Raw genomic sequence first — 24,859 nt, forward strand, 5'->3', positions numbered from 1 at the left:
AACAGCATGAAAATGTCTTCATTTAGTTCAGCCAAAAAGGATGAATTTAAATTCAAGGTGAGGTATAAAATACATGCAAATGCAGAGAAATAGATTAGTTCACAAGGTGAGAGTCTCTGATTCTATTTTAATCTAAGTCTGGCCTGAGTGTAGATTGACAGACACAGTTTAGGCGACACCTGACTCTGTGTCTTTCCTTTTGAAGCAAGTTCTCATTATTGGCTATGGGGCCAAAGGACCTTCATGATGTCATGACTGCTTCAGCTTTCTTGACACCTTTTCTTTACCTGTTTTAAAGGCTCTGATTCTGTTTTCAAGTTTCTGATTCCTGGTGGGCTATCTATTCAGTTCCAATTTTTTATATGATCATCTGCTTCAACTGTCAGACAATTTACAAAGGAGAAATGACTGATGTGCTCTGACCCCACTGAATGACCAGACTGGCTCAGGTTGCCTAATTCCATTCACTTCTTAAAGTTCTTTTTGATAACATTTTTCCTCATTTCCTCCAGGGGAAGGATTTTCAAGAATAATATCATTAAGGTTTTACATATCCCCCAAATTAGTAAGACTTACCACTTATTCATGTTGGTATCCCTGGACCTGGGGGCTGGGACAAGTAGAGTTGTCATACTGAGACTTCTGGATGATCAAAAAAAAATTCCCACTAAGAAAAAAAATATATTTCATCTTTTCTCTCCAAAGCCATTGTTCTTCTATTGTTCAATTATAATATTATTTTCAGATGAAGAGAGAGTAATTCCTTGGAAATATCCATAAATGGCAAACACTGGAGAAAGAAGGGTGTGCCATTGAGTTTATTCTTGTTGATGAAGTATATTGTTTTAGGACTAGAAATCTCTTGCATGTGAGTTTCAAAGTTGTAAAGATTATCGGAAAACTAGAGTTCCTATACAGATTGAGCTCTGTCTCCATTTTAATCTGAATACCCTTGATAGAATTCACAGGTCATCTTCTTTTTTTTTATAAAGATTTTATTTTTTTCCTTTATCTCCCCAAAGCCCCCTGGTACATAGTTGTATATTCTTCGTTGTGGGTCCTTCTAGTTGTGGCCTGTGGGACGCTGCCTCAGCATGGCTTGATGAGCAGTGCCATGTCTGCGCCCAGGATTCGACCCAACGAAACACTGGGCTGCCTGCAGCGGCGCGCGCGAACTTAACCAGTAGGCCACAGGGCCAGCCCTACAGGTCATCTTTTAATAGGACTAGTGCTGCAGTCTTCCAAGTGTTGGGCTGGCCCCTAGTTCCTCCTGCCTCCAAACTATTCTCTGTATAGTAACCAGAGTGTTCCTGCTAAAAGAGGAATCTCATCAGGTGCCTCTCCTACGTAAGCCATTTGATGTCTCTCAACTTGGGGACATATCAGACCCCACCTTCTCCTTCTGTTTGCTTTTCTTTCTAGGGGCAGGTCTTCTTTTACTTCCTCAGTTACACCATGCTAATCATCTCCAGGCCTTTACATGGGTACTTCTCTCTTGCTAGAATTATGTTATCCAACCACCTCCTCCAAATGAACACCAGCACCTACATAATGAAATCCTCATCATGCTTGTAAGTAAACACTTCTTCCTCCTTCCTGTGTATCCCCACCTAGAACCAAGTTCTCAGCCCCGTTCAGTTCTTCAGAGGAGCTACTGAGTAGCTTTGTCCCTGGAATTGCACTGTGGGAGAGGAAAAGACAGGGCACTGTGTATGCGGAGATCCAATCTCCAACCACCACCGTTTCCAGAGGCTGAGGGAAAAAAGAAATCTTTAAAGATTAACATATGCCTGTAAATTCCTGATAAATACTTGTGGTAGGAATCTATGAATATGCAGCAATGTTAATAGTGTTAAGCAAGGGGAAAAGATGCATTAGCTAACCTTGCCTCAAAGACAAATCTTTGTCCTAAGGCAAGAAATTAAATATAACATTTATTGAAAATGAGAACATTTTCTACGTGATTTTTCCTTAAAAAAATCCAGATGGGTTTGGAATTAGAATTTCAGATAATGCCACGTAAGCATTCCTAATGTTGTCAGCTCCAGTGGGATGAAGTGTCTCACCCCTCTCCCTCAGATGGTCAATTATGACTTAAATCCTCTTGAAAGCCCCCTTAAGACTCCATCGTTACCTAATGTCAATTGTTCAATTACAAATCAGGTTTCAAATGTCTCCAAATTCTGCACATTGAAGAGGTAAGTGGAAAAAAATTTGAGAGATGGAGGACCAGATCAATTTGGACTTTCATTATACTACATATAATTAACACAGAACAGATGCTTCCCAATTAATTGTGCTGCCTTCAGACCCAGGAAAATCTTTACTGATTCTCTTGGACTGAATCTAGCAGAGGGAAAAAGCTAGTAGAACCAACATATATTCTATAATAATTTATAATAATATTACCATTACCTTAAATCACTTATATACGTCTGTGCATACCGTAGAATTAAGTGCTACATAAAGTTATTTAAACAGAGGAAAACACTTCATTCTAAGAGTTAAGGTTTGGAATGCCCAATATTGATAAGGACATATAAAAAATGAAGAAGTACTAAGATATGAAGCAAAATCTATCCATCTAAACAAAGAAAGAACACTATATACGTAACAAGTGCAAAGACTTTATATATAAATCTTTACTATTTACCTATAAATTTAAGTGTAAAATACTCTAGGGCATTCACAAAATACTAGTACAGGAATATAACTTTAACACCATAGAAAATATTACACACACACTTTCTCATAGTAAATAGAAAGAGTCCTACATAGACCCTGAAGCACCGTCTACTAGAAAAAGAGACCAGTGCTTTGTCTAAATAACAATTCCAAAGGGGATAAAAGTTTTAAAAGAGCAATGCAATTATGAGTTTTTGGTCATTATGATGCCTAGTATATTCTTTCTAGTTTAAAAAAATTAAAAAGATTCATCCTTTCCATTCCTTTAAAAACTATGATCTTTTAGAATTTTCGCATACCTGTATATTTGTAAATGCCTAAAGTGATATTAATTACTTTTGTAATAAGGATATAAACATATTTTGTTTTAAAACCAACGGTAATTTCATTTCCTGGGTCAGTACGTGTTCATTAGAGATGATGCAAATATTTTCCACATGAACAAAGCAGAAAAATGGTAAGAATGAAAATTTAATTCGCAAGGTAGATAAAAGATGTACAGCATATCCATCTATGCAAGCAACCACGCAAAAACATGTACAACATAGTCTAATGTATGCCAAAATATTCACAGTAGATGCATCAAAATGGTAGGAATCAAGGCTTATTTTGATTATCTATATTTTCAGAATTTTCTACAATTCAACTTTAGCATAGTGCTTAAGATCTACAGAATTAGATTTTCTGTGGTTCTATTTTCAGTTCTGTCATTCACTCGATGTCTCATATTATAAAAGTTACATAAACTAGCTGAGTCTGAGTGTCACTATTTATAAAATAGTGATAATAGCCCCTACACCACAGTACTGTTGTAGGAATGCAATTGTGAAAATCCAAGAAAAATACCAAAGTGCTTAGCACTAAGCACAAAATATTTTAGTTGTGGCAAAGATGATGATAATGGTGATTACGATGAAGATATAATTAACGTTATGATAATAATATGTATGATATAAAGAGGATTTGGCTATCTTAGGGACCAAGAAAACTGACCTTAAAAAACTAGCGTTAGGTGTCTTCTGCTTGATCGATTAATCTCTTGGATATATTTAGTAGCCAGTATATGTTCATCAAATAATCATTTAATTCTGTAAGTAACCACTAACAAAATGCCACTAAAAGACTTGTAGCAAAATGCTAATGTAAAAACATGCACCTCTGCTTAGTAACCTACAAGGAACTTGATTCTTGGTGTATCGCTAAGTTTTAAGAGCTCTCACCATCCTTCTCTAGGCTCTTCAATTTAATGATGTTAGCGCCTATCAAGGCAGAACCATGGGCTTAATCTACATTAAGTATATAGAAATGTTGAATCTCACATGTACTAATTTCTTCCTAGAAACTCCTACGCTGAAGTTGGAGACTTAAATATTTTATTTTGCCAGTCCTGTGTTATTAAGGTGAGATAATGGGAAACAGCATTCATTATTTATTTATTCAATAATTATTTATTAAGCATTTACTATGTAACAGATATTGTGCTGGGCAGAGTAGAGAGGGCAGACATAGTTCCTATTCTCACAGATATCAGATTTTAGTGTGGGATACATAGCATAAAATTGAAAATTAGAGAATAGTGTGATAAATATGACAGGAGAGATGCAGGCTGCCCATATGCAGATCCCCTGGATCTGGGAAAGGGACATAGAAGCCTTTCTTGAAGGAAATGGTTTTAAGTTTAGACCCAAAGAATTAGTTGAAATTAACTAAATGAAGAAGGAGGAAGAAAGACAGAGAGAATAATATGTGCACATGCCTGGAGTAAAAACAGAACATAATCTGGAAACGGAAATATAGTATAGCTAAAGAAGAACGTGGAAAGAAATTAGCAAGGGGCAGACATACAGCAAACCTCCACTATAAAGGATAGTTCCATAATATAGTGCATATGAGATGCCCTCTGAAAATACCCATTGAAGAAGAGCTCAGGGTCAAAAGTCACAAATCATGAAAACAATGCAGTACAGAAAGTTTTATAAAAAAGGAAGCTAGCTGTTTATCATTGCATATATATGCGTCAGTCAGGGTGCTAACAGGAAACAGAATTCACTCCAGATGCTTTGCATGAATATACTTAAATGAAATCTACTTATAGACGTATGTCAGGGTTAAGAGAACAAACAAGTTATTGTAAAACACCCAACTGACTAGCAACGGTAGGATGGCATTACAACCCAATAGGTGAGAAGATGAAGAAAGGACAGAGTATCAGTAGCTTCATGAGAGTTGCAACTCTGGAGAAGAGGCCATCCAGTAGATACTGTTGTCACGGAGTGGACGGATAAGTTCATCTGGAGATCTTTCAAAAGCACGGAGAGAAGAGAGAGGAAATATCCTGATCTCCATCTTTTCCCACCTGCTTGATCACCTGCGGGCACCTCCCATTGTCTGAACCCAAAGAGAAGCCAGTTGGCAAGGGAGCTTAGAAGATACAATCTACAGAAGATAGCGTCCTGGGGCACAAGGCAGGAAGGAATGGAGGAACACGGATATGCGGTGGAGGTGGGAGCAATAAGAGAATAATCATCACGCTTATGTGGTAAGTCACTTTTAAAAATGGATGTTAAGTCTGCAAATGAGCCTCAGAATGACATTACTTTTGTAGAACTAGAAAAACGACTGGCTTGTTGAGCATGGAGAAGCGATCCAGTCCCACTTCCACCCACACACAGGATGGCACATGGAGGGAGGAGAGAAGGAATATTTATCTTTTTGCTCCTTGAAATGAAATTAGATGAGAAAGTGCAGCTTTCTATGACTAACTCTACCCTTAATGTACTATTGCTTAAGAAAATTTGGGGGAAAACATGGCTACGTGGTGGCATTTGATATATCTGAGTGGCGAAAAAAATCAGTGCTTATTTTGTGTACTTTTTGCACCTTCCTGCATGAATAAAGTAGCCTGTAATTTTTTTTAAAAGAAAGAAAACATTCTGCTAGTTTAGCATGTTGATCTCCCTCTAGACTAGTGGATTCCAAATTTTAATGGATCACAGATCCCTTTGAGAGACTGAATAAAGGTACATGTTTTTTTCTACAACACCTTGTCTCAGCCCAAAAAAAAGAGTCACACACACATTGAATACATAAATTCACAAATGTTTATATAATTTTAAAGTTCATTGACTGGCCCATTTCTGAACAGCCTTTGGGTCTTTATACCCCAGGATCAGTGGGTAGACCCCCAGTAAATAATATACAGCTTCAAAGCAAGGCTAAATAAAGATCTTCAATGTGTTATATAATGTTTGACAGAAGGACGTTTGCATGTTTGTTGAATTGACTGAAATACTCAAATATACCTGGTAATAGAAAAAGCATGATTTTACTATGTCCATTCATATACTAAGGGTAGAGATATATGGGAAAACTTTCTAAGATCTGATATAAATGAGGAAATCTCAAAACAAACCATAGTTTTGTAGATAGGAAATATGTGAGATAAGTATATTCTAACTTTTTCTCTGAATCTCAGAGCAGGGAAACAACATCACTGCATTTTCTACCTCAGCAATGAGGTGAACAAAGAAAAGGAGAAAAGAGTATGGGTCTTCTTGACTATTTTGGGTGAAATTAGATAAAGACCTAAGATCTTGTAAGTCTGTGACTGAATAAGAGTTGGAAATATGGGGTGTGTAACACCCCATAAAGACATTAAATAAACATATGGTAATTTAACAAATAGACAATGAAAAGTAGAATGTCTGATCATGGTGAAAAGGTCATGGACTTAGTAGTTTTAAAAGGACATATTTGAGAGTGAATGTCTAAAGACAGATCTCATACTACGCCAGTCAACAGAGTCCATTGGAGGCAGGAAGCACATGAGGTGCACACGCTATGAAAAAGAAATGCAGAACACCACTAAGAGTCATGTCTATGTGACGGTAACATTCTCCAGCCCATCCTGCTCCATTGCATCTTTTGAACCTGTAGAAAGATGGCCCCCACTTGCTCTGGTGAACGAAATTTCTTTTGGCGTTATATTATCTAAATAGACATAAAAATGTAGATCTGATCCTATTTTCTTCTAAAAGATTTATAGTTTAGTTTTACATTTGGATCATTTTGAGTTAATTTTGTATAATACGCGAGATATAGGTCAACAATCTTTTTTTTTGATGCCTCTGCGTGTACAACTGCTCCAGCATCATTTGTTGAAAGATCATCTTTTCCTCTATTAAACTGGCGTTGAGTCTTCTTTAAACATCTGTTGAATATTCTTCCTCTGGGCTTTCTAGTCTGTTCCATTGACTCATGTAGTTATCTTTTCACCAAATCACACTGTCTTGATTACTCGTATAGTTCATAAAAGTTTATTTTTATAGTTTTATAATAGGTCTTGAAATCAGGCATTGTGGGTTCTTCATTCCTTTCAAAATATCTTGACGTTTCTACTACTTTTACCCGTGCATATGCGTTTTAGAATCAGCTTGTCAATATCTATAAAAAGATGAAAATTTTTTTGAATCTGTAATCAAATTGGGAGGAATTGATATCTTAATCATATTGAGTGTTTCAATCCATGAATACAGATCTATCTCTCCATTTATTTAGGTCTTCTACAATTACTTTTATCAATATTTTGTAGTTTTCAGCATATATATCCTGCACATATTTTGTCAGAATTATGCCTAAGTATTTAATTTTACTTGTTGCTATTGTAAATTATCTGAGATAAATAACATATGTGATATATGATATATTATATATATATAGTATGAAATATGTGTAATATAATGTATAGTTAAAACTTTGCATTCCAACTGTTTATCACTAGTGCATAGAAATACAGTTGAGGGGCCGGCCCAGTGGCGCAGCAGTTAAGTTCACATGTTCCGTTTCTCCGCGGCCTGGGGTTCACAGGTTCAGATCCCGGGTGCAGACATGGCACCGCTTGGCACACCATGCTGTGGTAGGCATCAGGCATACAAAGTAGATGAAGATGGGCACGATGTTAGCTCAGGGCCAGGCTTCCTCAGCAAAAAGAGGACTGGCAGTAGTTAGCTCAGGGCTAATCTTCCTCAAAAAAAAAGAAAGAAATACAATTGATTTTTGTATATTGACTTTGCATTCTGCAATCTTGCCAAACTAAGTTGTTAATTCTAGCAACTTTTTTCTTTGGGTATTATCTGTGTAGATAATTAAGTTCTCTATAAATAGATTCTTTTATTTTCCAATCCGTATCCTTTTGTTTTCTTACTTTATTACACAGGCTAGAACTTCCATAGGATGTTGAATAGGAGTAGTGAGAGAGAACATGAGTACCCTCTTCTCAATATTAACAGGAAATCATTCAATCTTTCACCATTAAGTATGAAGTTAGCTACATGGAAATTTGTAAATGGCTTTACCAGGTTAAGAAAGTTCCCTTCTAGTCCTAGTTTGTTCAGAGTTTTCATCACAAATGGACGTGGAATTTTGACAAATGTTTTCTTCTGCATCTACTTAGATGGTAACATGATTTTCTTTCTTTAATCAGTTAATGTGGTGAATTACATTGACTTTTGAATGCTGAACCTCTCTTGCATTCTTTGGATAAATCTTATTTGATGATGATGTATTATTATTTTACATATTGCTGGAATAAACTTGATAATATTTTGTTAAAAATGTTTGTGTCTACGTTTAGGAGAGAGATTAATCTATAGTTTTCTTTTGTTGTAGGGTCTTTATCTCGTTTTGGTATTAGGCAATACTAGTCTCACAAAATGAATTTGGAAGCACTCTCTTCTCTTATATTTTCTGGAAGAGATTGCATGTTATTCCTTCTTCTTTAAATGCTTGGTACAATTCACAAGCAAACCCGTGAGAACCAGGAGTTCTGTTTTCATCTGAGGTTTTCAAATACAAACTTTACAAACTCAATTCTTGTCATAGTTATGGGGCTACTCAGGTTACATATGTTTTCCTGAGTGGGTTTTAATGGTTTCTGCTTCAAGAAATCATTTTATTTCATCTAAGTTGTCAAATTTATGGGCATAAGATTATTCATGGTATTCTTTTTAATCCTTTTCTTCTTAGAGTCTGCAGTGATATCCCCTCTTTCATTCCTGTCAATGGGAAATAGTGTCTTCTCTGTTGTTTTTTTTTTCATGGTCAGTCTCACTAGATCATTTAATGGTTTATTTTTTTTTTAAGAATCAGCTTTTGTTTCACTGATTTTTCTCTATTGCTTTCCTGTTTTTAACTCCATTGTATTTTACTCTTATCTTCATTATTTCTTTCTTTCTCCTTGCTTTAGATTTAGATTCCCCATTTTTACTTGGTTATTAAAGTCAAACTGATGATGGCATGGTCCAAGGACCCCGCAATAATTCATACTGTTAGTGTAAAATATCTGGCATGACCTGAGGCCCCAGATATACAAAGAAACTCTTATCAGGCAGGGTATCTCAAGGATTTAGAGTTTATCTCCCAGGATCTGGTCAAGGGCAAGTTTCTTTGAAATATTCAGAGTTTGAACATCCCAAACCTGCTGAGTTAACCCTTTGGGTACAATAACATCTCTTTTTTGCTCTGAATAGCAATGAGATTTTCTGTCCTTTATATTCATCAGTTTGTACAGAATGTGCTTATATTTTTGTTGTTGTTTTGTTTTATTTTATGTATTTATCCTCCTTGGTGCTCTCTAAGCTTCCTCGTTCTATGCTCTGTTGTTTGTCCTTTAATTTGGAAAATTATCGTCATTATTTTTTCACCTATTTCTTCTGCACTAGTTTATCTCTTTTCTTCTGGGATACCAATTATGCATGTGTTAGAAAATTTGAGGTTGTTCCACAGCTTTTTCAAACTTTTTTTTTCACTTTATGTGTGTGTGTGCTTGCACATACACATGCAGTTTGATTTCTATTGAACTATCTTCACATTCACTGATTCTTTCTTCAGCTATGTTTAGTTTTCTTATGAGGCCATTTAGAGCATTCTTCATCTCTGTTACTGTGTTGTTGATTTCTAGCATTTTCATTGGATTCTTACAGTTTTCACCTCTTTACTGAAATTACCCATCAGATCTTGCATTTTATATACCTTTTCCAGAATTTTTAACATATTAATCATGGTAATTTATGTTCTCTGTCATATAGTTTCAACGTCTGTGCCATATCCAAGTCTGATTCTGATACTTGATTTGTCTCCTCTAAGAGGGTTTTTTTCTTGCTTATTTATATGCCTCATATACTTTTTGTTGAAAGTCAGACATTGTATGTAGGATAGTTGACTGAGATAAATATATTTATTTATGCCTGACCACACCTTTCCTTCTGCTAGATCCTTCATCAAGGAGATTGAATTAATCTAGTTAGTAATTGGGCTGGATTTGAGATTGGCTGTAGCTATGGTTACCCTCAGGGCAACATGGGCTTTAAATTCCTGTAGAGATACCATGTGATTATGACAGGCTGGTTTTACCAGCAAAATAAATGTTTGATACCCCATCAGTTTGAATTTGACTACTATCAATCTTTCAACTATTACAGCTAAACTCTTAGGTTGTTTCTACCCCAGCTTAGTGTGTGCCTGCATCACTCATCCTAGCATTTCCCCTCAGATTTGGGTTCAGTTAGTTGCTGTGCAACATCAGCTCTGCAATGGATTAAAAAAGGTTATGAGTTTGAAGTTAAGCTGACTAATTTTTACTGCAAGGCTGACAGAAACCTTCCTTCCAGCTTTTCACACCTTTGAGCTAAGCCAGAAACGGTCAATGTAATATTAGCTGAAGTGAAATATTGGCAAGTGTTTAGTTGCCAGTACTTAACCCTCCAGCCTACTCTGATTCTGCTAAAGTAATCTTAGAAGCATACCTTAGTATAAGGAGCCATAATGTGAGAAAAAAGACAGCTGCTCTGGAGTTTCCTGTATTTTTAATAGACATTGTGAATGAGAAAACTTTGTTTTAACTCATAGAAATTATGAAGTTGTTTATCATAGCAGCAGCATCTAACATGTCCTAACTAATGCAGCGTTTAAGCTAGGATGCCTGAGGTGATGGCGGAGGCACAAACAGTAGAACAGAGGCAGACATAAAGACACGTGTGTAGCATATAGGAGGAAAGAAAACCCATAAGACTAGGGAACTTTTTCTAGGGCCTCAGGAGTCTGAGGAAGAAGCAATAACCCAATTATTAAGAACAAAACTATAAGACAAAGACTAATTAATAGAATTAATGAAATAATTATAGAGGGTTTGTTACAGCAAAGCTGCAGGCAAGGCCAGAATACATTGCCTTGAAAATGGAAATAAGGTAAGAACTGGTCACTCATCAAAACTGGCTCAGCCTGAGTAGTGGGTTATTGAGTTCCTCCTGACTCCCAGTATCTTTGACAGATCTTTTTTCTAGAGTAGTTAATTAGCTCCACCATTGAGGGCTACAAGGATATACCACAGGAAGGCAAAGAGTTGCTGTAACTCAAAACATGGCTAAAAGCCTCTGTTGGGGAAAGAGTCCCTTCAACGACAGAACGTATCATCTTGATGAAAACGCCATTGTGAACCTCTCCTTCTGTGACAAACAGCTTGAATGTTAAGACACTACCACCCACATCCATATGTCTCAGTGTATGCTCTGCCAGGATGTCTGCTTGCCATTTGTTCTGTCTATACAATGCCAAACGCCCAGGTGAAAAGTGAAAAATTCAGTCAGTGTTTCTAAACATCCAGATGTTTGGCACCAAGTAAGTAAAATATCTAGAGGCATGACAGTGTTTCTCACTGTTTCCTCTGGCTTTTTGGCATCACATCACACAAGCCATTGTGTAGATGCTTAAGACTAAGAAAATATAAAACATTGTCACAAATCAGCACTTTTTTTTCTAAAGTATTAGATAATCTTAGCCTTGAAATGGGCTTTCAAGGACATCTAAATCAACTTCCTCATAATGCATTTGTGGTGTCTTTGCAAGTAAACCAAGGAGACTCCAGAAAAATCTGTTTGATATCAGGAAAAATGAACCTTTCATCTCTGGTTTTAGGTTATAAACATGCATAAAACTTTATCCAAAAAGCCTTTGTCGAGTGATTCCTCTGATCCAGGCCCTGGGAGTAAAGAAGACAAATAAGGTATGTCCTCAAGGAGGTTACCTCAGTCTAGTAGAGTGGAGAAGTAAGGCAGCCACAGGAAATGGAGAGATGGGGACTGCTTGGAGTGATATCTATGACATTAAGTCAAGAAGAGCTGATGACTGATAAAATATATCTATCACTGCCTGAGCGTCTCTTAGTACTAGTACATACGGTAGATATGACAGTGATTTTCCCCCGTTTAATCTGCATAAAACTCTTAACATATAGGTATTCTTATTCCTATTTTATGGCAGATTAGAGGGAGTAAGTGATATTTCCAAGGTCATCCCACTTGAAAATTCAGAAAGGATGCTTTGCAAAACAGGATCTTATTCCTCTGAACTTTTACTGAATTGCTTTGCCTCCCTTCAAATTTCTCAGCAAAGCTCAAGTCCTCGGTACATTGATGTTGTCATCCTAGGGGATGATCAGACCCTGAAGAATGCTTGGATCTCGAGACACTGGGAGATTTCTCCTGTTGGAATGTAAATTCCTCAAGAAAGCCAAACCAACCAAAAGAAAGTAATGATACATAAAAAGATTGATTGACACTAAAAGGTAGAAGAGAACTCAGCCTCCAGCATTGGAAAACCAGAGAAAATGGAATAGGCATAGATGTTAAGAGTAACAAACAGAAAAAAGCTACTCAGGTAAAAGTGCTCTGTTTCCTAATCAAAAGAGCCTATTTCCCATCTTCAGGGTGTCAGATGAAAACAAATCCGGGCTTAGATAAGAATAGATCTTATTCAAAAAGCCTCTTGCCATAGGAAAAACATTCTGATCTTGAGATCCACGAGTGTCTCAAAAATCAAACAGATGTCAATCATACATGAATAAAGGGGTTTAAAAAATCACAGGAAAAAAGGCTCTTCTTTTAAAGGGAGAGGTAAGAGGGGCCAGCGGGATCTTTTAAAGAGAAAGTCAGCAAGTGAGGGAGTGAGCAGACCACCTGATATAGGAGGTCTGATGTGAAATATTTCTGGCTACGGTCAGCTGATTCTCAAGATGATCTGTTAAGAGGGATGTTCTGCATTTTAGTGCTTGCTAAGAGTTGGGGGCAAACCAAAGTTCTGGGCCCTGTTGGGAGGAGAGAAGTCTGACTAAATTTTGGTCAAGCCAAGACAGAGGGTAAGAAATGAGCCATCTGTCTTTTCGACCTCTGAGACCATCACCTATTTTATCTGCCAAAGTTTACTTTATCTCTAGCTCCTTTCTCCCTACACTGCAAGCTCATTCTTGTCTCTTTTTAATGCTGCTACGATTATAAAAGCCAGTTATAAATTATAACACTTGGGATCCCAGTTGCCCAACTCTCACCTCCCTCTACTGCTGGCACAGGTTTATCTGGACAGAGGCATGACGGATCCACCAGCTCTGAGCCCTTCTCCTTGCCGTTACAGACGGTTGGCCTTGGCCGGCTGGTGGATTCCCATGAAGTGTTTTTTTGGTGACTAAGCCCTTGGCAGAGGAAGCCCTGCTGGCTTGCGCTTCCTGCATTTCAGTTGGGAACTGGAGCATTCCTCAAATTTACTCATTTTGGTCCCAATGGAGCAACTTTTTCAAATGGAAATTCTGAATCCTTACCTCTGGTCTGCTCTAAGCCTCAGTGATCCACTCCTGAATTCCTTGGAAAGCGTAATTAGAATGTAAATGATTTGACAGCAGATAATGGTTTATTGCCTCTTGGTGTTTCTGGTAAGAGACATATGGTTTCTTTGACCACGTGGAATTTTGCTTTAAGCACCCCTAGTTTGATGTAACCTATGATTTGTACAGCTGATAAAAACAAATCTCACCCCCACTGGTAACTTTTAAAACTGAGTTTGTGGCCATGAAGTGAAAGCTCAATTATGTAAATGCATGCTTTTTTCTGTAATATGAGTGAAGTGAAAGAAGCAACAGAGCTTGTAGTTTTCTCTCATTTAGCCGTTTCCTGTTTTTGTTATTTTAGAGGAGTTACAAAAAGACAATAAACTGCTTGAAGAATAGTTTATGATCTCTCTAATTTACCTCCTCCTTTCCCATATTGGGGATATTTCTGTACACTTTCCCCTTATTTTGAGCTTTTACCATGGTAATTGCTAATTGTAATCTAAAGTTTTTCTTATACATATTGAATTATATGCCCAAAGAAGGCGAGAGTCTCTAGGACTGCAGCAGGCAAGTCATTTTGGATTAATGCTGATCTTACAAGTGCAATATGCGAGGTATAATGAAACACATGGGACTCTGGCTAATTTACTGCAGTGTGACAAAGACCATCATCTATATCCCAGAGGTGAAGGCTTGAAATATTCAAAGTTCAAGAAGGCAAACCAAAGAAATACTTTTTATCTAAAAAACTCTGATTACGATGTGCATCTGGATTGCTGGCAACAATTTTAATTTCCTGGATTTGTCAAAAAATAAAAAGAGAAGAATGTAATACAAGAAATGAACACCATAATGTCAGAGTGTGGTCATGGGTAAAGCTATTGGCAGTGATTCAGGCCTGATTAAAGTTAAGGAGAAAAATAAATAAGCTACATAAGTGGTATGGTGTTTTTCTGCTATAAATGAATGATTAGAAAACTACTGAGAAGGGGCCGGCTCCGTGGCCGAGTGGTTAAGTTCGCGCGCTCCACTGCGGCAGTCCAGGGTTTGGATCCTGGGAGCGGACATGGCACCGCTCGTCAGGCCACGTTGAGGTGGCATCCCACATCCCACAACTGGAAGGACATGCAACTAAGATATACAGCTGTGTACAGGGCGGGTTTGGGGAGATAAAGCAGAAAAAAAAAAAAAAAAAAGCACCAAGAGACAAAACTCAAATACAGTCTTTAAAAAAAAAAAGAAAGAAAGAAAACTACTGAGAAGCTTACTTCCTCCAAACATATATTCTTCCTGAGACTGTGATGTCAAGTGCATCTTATTTATGGTTCTGCCTATTAAAACCTATCAATTGTGGGGGCTGGCCCCGTGGCCGAGTGGTTAAGTTCGCGCGCTCCGCTGCAGGCGGCCCATTGTTTCGTTGGTTCGAATCCTGGGTGCGGACATGGCACTGCTCATCAAACCACGCTGAGGCAGCGTCCCACATGCCACAACTAGAAGGACCCACAACAAAGAATATACAACTATGTACTGGGGGGCTTTGGGGAGAAAAAGGAAAAAGTAAAATCTTAAAAAAAACCTATCAATTTTGTAAAGGAGAACCATGTCTGAAGTTGATCAAGAGTGAATAGTCGTTACCTGGGAAACAAATATAATTCTTACCACTATTGTGTACTTTATTTTAAATGAGGGATTGTATCCTTTTCAATTATTGGGTGAGACAGGAAAGTAGCAAACAATGCTATAAATCTCTGGAATTCACTCTATGATAATAGCACTTTAAACTCTTGGGCAACTAGAATTCACACAGCTGAACAGAACCAAGAGGATGCTCTACCATATGACTCTATAAGCATCACGCACACCACAGGGGAAGAAATCGGCTACCAGCACCAGCACTGCTCTGTGTCTTCTCTGACTGTACATAGCCACGGTTAGCTAAGCTAAGGACGTCTCCTGCCGTGCAGAAAGTAGATCACAGGGCCTAAAGTGGATAATTGACAAAGAAAAACATTGTGCCACAAATGACAGGATGCCTCAGAGGATCATCGAATTTATTATCTTGGAAAGAATGGATTGTCACAGGATTATCAAATGGGAGAAGGAAACTGAGGAGAGTAAGAAAACTAAGACATTTAATTGAATTTGCAGGACACATTGACTGTCAACAAAGAGAAAATCAAGGGACTTACATAGATAATTCAAGGAAAAGAGGACTCTCTTCTTTCAAGCTTTGTATTTTCCGTTTATAGTTTTATGTAAACGTGTAGATGTGTGCGTGTGAGAGAGACCGACAGACAGACAGATCTACAGACAGAGTTTTGGAACCACCTTAATATTAATGGTAATGGAGCCAATACTATCCTCATCATGGCTTTGTTCAGATAAGAAAAATACTCAATATATTTGTGAAATGAGGTGGAAGGAAGACCGTCTCAGGAGTTAGGGAATCTGAGCTTTGCTGCTTACTAATTGTGTAGTTTGGCCAAGTCACTTACATTTAAAGTTATGTTTTTCTGCTTTGCAGTGGTCCACAGCATCTTTCTATTATTTATTTGACTGAAAGCCAGATATTCACATAGATATCATCTGGTATCGGCTTACAGCAAAATCCAGCCAAATAGTTGATTTTAAGTATCTTCAATTCTACAGTCTAAACTTGCTTTTCTCTCTGACAATCTGGATTTTCATTTAAAAAGAAAAGTTCAGAAGTAAAATTGCTGGATCATAGGGTGGTTCTATTTTTAATTTTTTGAGGATCTTACATACTGTTTTCCATAGTGGCTGCACCCACTTACATTCCCACCAACAGCACACAAGGGTTCTTTTCTCCACATCCTCACCAACACTTGTAATCTTTGGACTTTTTGAAAATGAACATTCTAACAGATGTGAGATGATATCTCATTATGGTTTTTTTTTTTTTTTTTGAGGAAGATTAGCCCTGAGCTAACTACTGCCAATCCTCCTCTTTTTACTGAGGAAGACTGGCCCTGAGCTAACATCCATGCCCATCTTCCTCTACTTTATACGTGGGACACCTAACACAGCATAGCTTTTGCCAAGCAGTGCCATGTCCACACCTGGGATCCAAACTGATGAAACCCCAGCCACCGAGAAGCTGAACGTGCAAACTTAACCACTGCACCACCGGGCCAGCCCCTCATTATGATTTTGATTTGCATTTCCTAGTGACTAGTGATGTTGAGCATCTTTTCACATACCTGTTGGTCACTTATATATCTTCTTTGGAAAAATGTCTATTCAGGTCCTTTGCCCATTTTTTAAGATTACTTGGGGTGGGTTTTTTTGCTATTGTGTTATATGAGTTCCTTATATAGTTTAGGTATTAACCCATTTTAAGATACATGATTTGCAAATATTTTCTCCCATTCTATAAATTGCCATTTCATTTTGTTGTTTGTTTCCTTTGTTGTAAAGAAACATTTTAGTTTGATATAGTCCCACTTGTTTATTTTTGGTTTTGGTACCTGTGCTTTAGGTGTCAAATCTAAAAATTTGTTGCCAGGACCAATGTCAAGGAGCTTTTCCCCTATATTTTTTCTAGGAGTTTTAATGTTTCAGGTCATGTCCTGGAAAATAGCCTGCAGATTCACAGATAAATGTAAGTTCTTCATTTGACTCCCACAATGACCCTTCTGATAAAACCTCTCCTCTGCCTACCAGGGCCTTCCTCTTGTGTGCCCTTAGATAAGACTTCCATGGAGCTTACCCAAGTGCCACTCTTTCGGTTTGAATTGACCAATCCAGCCTTAGCCCAGGAACCCAAAAACACTTCACTTGAGGACCCTAATAAAGGCATGTGTCCCAGGTCCTGCTACATCCTCTCTGCCTACACTCTGCCTTGACCTCCCCTCATGACTCCTCAAGGTGTGCCAGTGTACCTCCTCCAGGACCTTGAGTTATACACTTTTCTATTTCACTTTCCCTTGTGGTCTTTTGTTGAACTGTGGTTCACCATAGATACTCCAGAGCTCTACTTAACAAATGTTAATTTAACAAAGTCACAATAATATACAAAAGAATATTAACCTACTTTAAAAAAAGAAGAAAATCTTGCCATTATTGGCAACATGGATGAACCTGAAGGATATCATGCTAAGTGAAAAAAGCCAGTGAAACACTGTATGATTTCATTTATATGTAGAATCAAAAAAGAAAAAAAGGCTCACAGAAGCAGAGAGTAGAATGGTGATATGATGATTTACCAGGGTCTGGAGGGATGAGAGAAAGGGAGCAATGGGGAAATGTTGATAAAGGGTACAAAGTTGGAGTTATGCAAGACAAATAAGTCTAGAGATCTAATGTATAACATAATGACTGTAGATAATAATACTGTGTTGAACACAGGAAATATGCCAAGAGAGTAGATTTCAGGAGCTCTCATCACAAAAAACATAGTAACCATGAGAGAAGATGATATGTTAATTAGTTTGACTACAGTAATTGTTTCAGTGTATATGTATATCAAGTCATCACATTGCACACCTAAAATAAATACAATTTTTAAAAAAATCAATTAAAAGAAACAAGAAAGCAAGCACAATAATTTTGGCAACAGTTGCCTTTTGATGGTGTGAGTGACTAAAATTGTTATGATACTAATTGAAATTAAGAAAATAATCTACTTTTCTTTCTATAACACCAGTACATTATTGTAAGTTTATATTGCAAATAATATTTTCTCGGTGATAATTCTAGAAGTTACCTAGCCTGAGAGTTTATCCTTCAAACTTAATGTGACACATCCTGAAAGTCAGCCTTAATTTTCTTGAGCTGTATATGGATCTAATAAAATAAAATCAACTCCAATATCTTGCATTTGCCTACTTTGTATTAAGCTGGCCCTCATGGGAATGACAAAGACGTTGAGGAAATGGTCCTGAACTAGTTAATAATAAAAATCTTTTCCCTGAAGAAATTAATATACCATTTTGGGTACAATTTATTATTATGTATTCATTTTAGACAGAACAGCAGGCAGCCTCAAGTAGAGATATTCTAACAGTGTCTCGAAGTCTGTGCCTCCTACTGCTGATCAGAAATCTACATCGTTAGTTGTTATTACACATCAATTACCCAGACATTTGAAAATAGCCACCTAATGCATCAGTTAATTAAAGTTAATATCAGAATATGAAAGGCTGAAAACGGCATGTAAAAATTTTACTTATAGATGTTTTCTTTATTTGATGAATCTTGAATTATTATAAATGAAAATAAAACTACATTAAAGTTAAGCACGTAATGTTTTGTAAAGTATTTATATTAAGAACATTCTGTATAGACATACCAGTCCTTAATTCCTGTAAAGACTCCTAGTTGTTCAGCATAGAAAAACTGAGAAACCATCAGCTAATAGAAAAAAATAAATTGGACTTACTATCCTCATACACATGTGCAATTCTTAACAGGGTCTACTAGTAATCAAAATTGAAATGTCACTCATCTGTATCCTCTACCTGGCTGAAAGGCCAGTTTATCTCACTTCTCCTAAATAAATAAAAATTCAGTGAGCTCCTAGTGAGAGGATTTCTTTTCTTCTTCTTTTTTTTTTTTTTGAGGAAGATTGGCCGTGAGTTAACGTCCACCACCAATTCTCTTTTTGCTGAGGAAGACTGTCCCTGAGCTAACATCCTGAGTACCCATATTCCTCTATTTTATATTTGGGACACCTGCCACAGCATGGCTTGACAAGTGGTATGTAGGTCTGTGCCCGGGATCTGAACTGGTGAACCCTGGGCCCCAAAAGCAGAGCACGTGAACCCAACTGCTAGGCCACCAGGTTGGCCCCCTCCTAGTGAGAGTTTTTGAAACTCTGGTTTTGAGCAAAGAAGGCATCAAGAGATGCCACAACATTCCACATAAAAACACTGTCATGAATGTTCTGGACACTGAGTATTGAGGTGGAGCAAAATCAGGCACTTGACTAGAATCCTGAGACAATTCCAGTTATGGAATCCAATGTTTTTGGCTCTGACAATGAGTGACACCACTAGAATATTCTCTCATATAGTGCTAGAGAATGTTTCCTCAAGATCCAAGGGAAAAGTCACATAATAAAAGAAAACCGAACGTGACCTCCCATTTGGGAATCTGATATGAGCTTGTGAGAAGAGCTAGACTGATGCCAACAAAGACAAGGATCAGGTGCTAAAGGAGCAATACCAGCAAAGCACCAGTTACTGACCAGACAATAGAATGGCCAGTAACACACCCAGAGAAAGTTTAAAATGGCCAAGGAGAAGACATCAGATACCAAGAAGTCTAACAGGAGAGGAAGAAGCCTTGAGGATTTGGGATTCCATTGGCTTTTCATGATGTGGATTGGAATCAAAGATATTTTAATTACATGCACTTCTTTAGAGAAATTGTACATATTATTATATTTACTTATCTTGCTCCATTAGATTAAAACACTGGGAAGGTACCACTGAGTTTGAAGAATTATCTGAAATACTAAGTAAGTATGTTTTGTCAAATCAAGAGGCCCTCACTCCCTCAAAAATTTGAGCATGGTGACACTAACATATGGAGCATCTTCCCTGGAGAAGAGGTTCTGTTTCTGGCCATCACTTCTCATTTCCTAGTTGCAAACCATTAAGTGAATTAAAACTTTGAACAAGTCACCCCAAGAAGCAGAAGCTTTGCAAACTGTTTCTACCTCCTGTCTGAGCAGTAAAAGCTGCCCAGAGGAGCACTGTCACCATTGAGATGCTCCTTCGTCAGACAGGCCAAGCAAACCAAGAACCTGTGCATGGTTTTAACTCCGTCCCTCTTGGGCTCCAGGAAAGTGAAAATCAGCTTACATCTTGTCGAAGAAACCAGGGGCCACGCCTTTGTTCTCTGTAGGTTCCCAGATATCCTCGGGGTAAAATAACGCTCTGTTAAGGGAGAAAGTTAAAGAATCTTAAGTAAGTTTCCTATTGTGTGTTTTTAAGTTTCAAGCCTTTCAAACTTTTCTGAGCTCTGGTACCTAGAAAAAGTTGAGTTTTCCATAGACAAGTACTCATTTTCCTGAAGACGAAGTGCCAGGTCCTCTCCCTTGAAGAGAAGTTCAAGGAAAAATGCATCGTCATTCGTGATCCAGACCCACTCTGCTGCCAGGGATCATCCTAGGTTATTCTCCCCATTCCGGGTCACACTGGGGTGAAATAGCACTTGGCAGCCCCGGCGCCCGAGTCTGGATGGTAACATAGAGATAGTTGTCTAAGCATTTAAGTATCTATCCATCAGGGACCTAAATACATGGGAAACAGAACCCATTCAGAGAATGCCATTTAGAGAAGCAGTGATTTTTTGTTTGTTTTCAAATTCAATGTATATATCCTAAATTCCTGTCAGTCATTTGGCTAGATTTTTATTTATAATGTGCTTTAGTGTTCGAATTATGTAATTTGCATATATAAATTATATCTGAAATGAGAATAATATTTGAACTGTGTAGGTTTATTGGGTAGAGATTCCCAATTCAGAACTACATCCTTTATATAAAAATGTCTGTGATCACTAATTCTTTGTCAGATATCAAACTTATGCATAAAACATATTGCGTAGGCATAATTTGTAGCATGTTCAAATAGCCTTTAAGATAATTTTCTCTCTTTTCTTTTTCTACTCTCATCTTTTTTTTTTTTCCCAGATAAACTGGGCATCCAATTTGTTTTCCATGAAATTACTCCCCAGACTCTTTAAATGTATTCCTCTCAGCGCTGTTCTCTTGGAGCATTCATTTATTTCTGAAAGCAGTATTCATCTGATTGGTCTCTGCAATCATTGTTTCAGCCAAGCGTATTCCCAAGGACAAATCTAAGAGCACTAATGCAGCTTTATCTGTTTGAAGTGGCCTACTCTGTTGTTGCCATTCATGGAGCTCTCCGTCCAGCTCTAGTGTTCTCAGTAAGTACCTCCAAGTTTTTATTCTGCTTTCACAAGAGCACTGCACTCTTTGCTCTCAGAATGTTACGGAAGGTGCTTCTCCAAGGAGGGAGAACAGGGGATCCCAGAAAGAAAGGAAATGGTTACAGCTGGAGGAGAGGAAAAAGCTTTGCCAGTTTTCCGGTCTTGGTGAAATGATTATTTCACAGAAGTGACTGTGAATCTTGCTGTTTACAAAGCTGAAACAAACATTCAATCAGGGCTGTGTGGAGTTACGTTGACGTGGTCAACATATCTTTGTTTGTGTCTGAGTGTGGTGGGGGTGTGCGTTTGTATGTGTGGCATGTATGTGTAAACGTGTGACTTTTATTTCAAAATCAAGTGATTCCAAGTTAATAGTGATTTGATTGTGTAGAACAGTACATCTTATTAGAAATAAGACTTGCTAAATCAGTGTTTGCTAAGAAGTGTTTCTTTTCAAGTCTGAGAAATGTAATCTTGACTATAATTTTCAAGCAGCCTCATCCTGTTCACATTGCCTTTCTTAACAGTAGCTGAAGAGGTTTTTTTCTACTCAAGATTTTATAACAGCAAAAAAGATTAGCTGAGAAGGATGGAGCCCACTCTATGAAATGAACTCCAGCGCTTAGTCAACATTTAACTTAACATCAAGCAACAACTAGAATTTACACAGAGAGGATTTTATTGTGATCCCTAAAAAATAAGAGACCCTCTTAGGCACCTGAGGTTAAGGGATGTGTGTGTGTCTTTTTTCCATAAAACTTCTCTTTTGGCTGTGTTTATTGGAACTTGTTTTCAATTCCTTGCGTTCCCAAATATAGAACCATGAATGAGAGAAAAGAGTACAGTGGTAAAAAATATGATATTTGGAATCAACTACTTGCTCTGTCCCTTCCTGCATGTTAGAATTGACAAGCTACTTGACTTCTCTGACCTTTGTAAAACAGGAATCGGAACATGCCAGTTATTCAGAACTGACAACGATATTGTTCCGCCATCAGGGTATTTCTTTCAAGGAACACAGATAGTCTTACTGGACAGTAGGTCTCAAACACTGGAGAAGGCACTGCAATGCTGGAACAGAAGATATTTGTTTCTCTGCAGCACATGATCGCAAACTTCTGAACTGATGCAAACCCATTTGGGTCTGCACGACTCAGAGGTTGTTTCTTCAGAAAAAGCTGAAAATTTTGATAAGGACGAGTGTTTGTTGCTCCCTCATAACTTCATTACCAGTTGTAATGAGAGTAAGTCTTAGCCCAAATTTTATATTCACACAGATATACACTAATTAAACATGTGTTAATAGGCAGATATAAAAGAGTTAATACAATGTTATCGATGTTTGATAAAGACAAGTTCACGGCCCTTTAAAAAAATAACAGTATTTTACATGAACGATTCACTAGAAACAGACACGACATATGTCGGAGGCATATTTTGTTACTTTTATAAATTATCATCAGGTAATAAGAAATTCCTTCACCCAAAGACTGGACAAGTCCACTCAGCAATCTAGTTTTTGGTGCCAACCTGTTATAGGCCAAATGTCTAGGTCTTCCTCAAAATTCATATGTTGAAGCCTTAACCCTCACTGTGGTGATATTTGGAAGTGAGGCCTTTGGGAAGTAATTAGGGTTAGATTAGGTCATGAGAGTGGGGCCTTCATGAGGTTAGTGTCCCTATAAGAAGAGGAATACAGAGAGATCTCTTTCTCTCCATGAGGCACACTCCATGACAAGCACTGAGGAAAGGCCATGTGAGGACACAGCAAGAAGGCAGCTGTCTACAAGCCAGAAAGCGAGCCCAGAACTGAACCTGTTGACACCTTGATCTTGGACTTCCCAGTTCCAGAAGCTGTGAGAAATGTCTGTTGTTTAATCCACTCGGCCCATGGTTTTTTTGTGTCATGCTAAGTCACATCCCAACGGGTATAAGTGACAGATCTCACACATTCTAATTCCTCATTTTATGGAAGTGTTGTATGTTTCCAAGATACTTTAACCAATTCACATGTCTTGAGTTCTACCTATTTCACAATTGAGAATCCATTTCTAACATCCGTTATGCTTATTTACAAGCCACTAAATTCACCAACGAAAATCCATTTCTGACATTAATTATGCTAATTAGCCATTCATCTGATGTTTCATTAAATATAAAGATAGATGAAGCTCATGTTGTAGAGACCTCTGAAGTGTGATTTTTCTGCTGTAACACTGGCTGACCACCCATGGAGTGTGGGTTTTTAATTGGAAAAAATAACAGTCTGACAGTCCTAAAGTGAAGTGAAAACCACTAATGCATACATTCATATCCCACTGTACGCTCAAGAATTTTTAAGGTACGTTACCGACATGACAACAGGCATCTCATCTTTTCTTTGTCCCTCTCTGTCTCTATCTCTCTCTGACCTATGCTCTCTATTCCTCTTTTCTACTGAAGGTAGTCTGTGGAATTTCATCAACACTCTAGTTTTTTGGCAGGCTATTCCTCCTTGAATCCACATCACCAACTTACCCCCCTCCCCATCCCACACAACCTTTGCAGAAGCCATGACATCCTGTTACATCCCTTCCCCAAGTATAGCCCTTTGGATTCAGCCCCCTGAGGTTTTTATAGTTTAACAATTCCATAGTTACTATATGTGGCCTGTAATGACATGGCATTGGCACATATGGCTTTTTCTTTTAGGATAATAAAGGTAAAGGTATGGGGGAGAAGAATTCAAGTAGAACCTTCTAGATTGAGGAATATGGTACAGCTTTCTACCACACATAGGCTACACATGGACTACACATACGCCGTATTATCATTCTTTCAATTTCCTAAGTCTTCTTTACTTTGTTCCCTACGCATTGGATGTGTACTCCTTTCACCCATTTGCAGAAACTCTAAACTCTGAAACAGAACAGCCAAAAAAATCAACCTGGGGTTGGGATTGTGCTTGTGGAGAGAGCTAAAATTTCAAAAACCCAGGTGTAATATAATCTAAACACACATACTGTGCCTGTTCTGTAGTTTCACATGAAATGTAAATTTGGAACAGTTAGTAATGTGTGCAAATGGATTATGTATCTTTGCTGTTGCCAACATGAAATGTGTAGGTCTTTTAATTTGTGTCAGTGAGTAGAGGTTTAAGGAAATACGTATGGGTGATATGTGCCTACTTCAGTCTCCCTTCACCCTCCACACTTTGGCAAGACTCATAGATCTTGGCCGGAGAATTAGTCCTTTCTTGGCTTTTGTTTCTCTTTTCCTCACCTTACAATTTATATAGAAAATGTTTCCTTTTAAGTTGATTCTTACACCTTAATTCAGTGGTCCATTCTAGTTTATTTATTCCAGATGTTTCTTATGCACAGCATAAAATATATAATGTATGACATATTTATGGGTATCTATGCTTTTTCACTGGCACTTTTATTGGGTTTCTTGGCATCCTAAATTTTTTTAGGTGGTGAGATTTCATGCAACACAATAACAGTGTTTCACATTATCTGGTATCACTTTCATTTCAATTATTTTACAAATAGCACATTCATTCATTTTGTGTGGCTAGAGAGGAGAAAATTTCAGAGTCTATTTCTTAAGTGGAATTTA

The 24,859-nt window shown here is 37.6% G+C and overlaps 1 long non-coding RNA gene across 2 annotated transcripts in view; it reads left to right on the forward strand.

Moving 5' to 3' along the window:
* Positions 1-24,859, forward strand: part of LOC138920359 (uncharacterized) — a 94,765-nt gene that overhangs the window by 31,030 nt on the left and 38,876 nt on the right. Inside the window, exons 2-3 of one of the 2 annotated variants that reach the window (XR_011431412.1) lie at positions 4,025-4,085; positions 21,000-21,256. This is a non-coding gene — a long non-coding RNA (uncharacterized lncRNA). The remainder of the gene's footprint in view (positions 1-4,024; positions 4,086-20,999; positions 21,257-24,859) is intronic. The other variant, XR_011431413.1, reaches the window with a different exon arrangement.

Source organism: Equus caballus, chromosome 23 (genome assembly GCF_041296265.1).
Source record: "Equus caballus isolate H_3958 breed thoroughbred chromosome 23, TB-T2T, whole genome shotgun sequence".
NCBI classification, from domain to species: domain Eukaryota; kingdom Metazoa; phylum Chordata; class Mammalia; order Perissodactyla; family Equidae; genus Equus; species Equus caballus.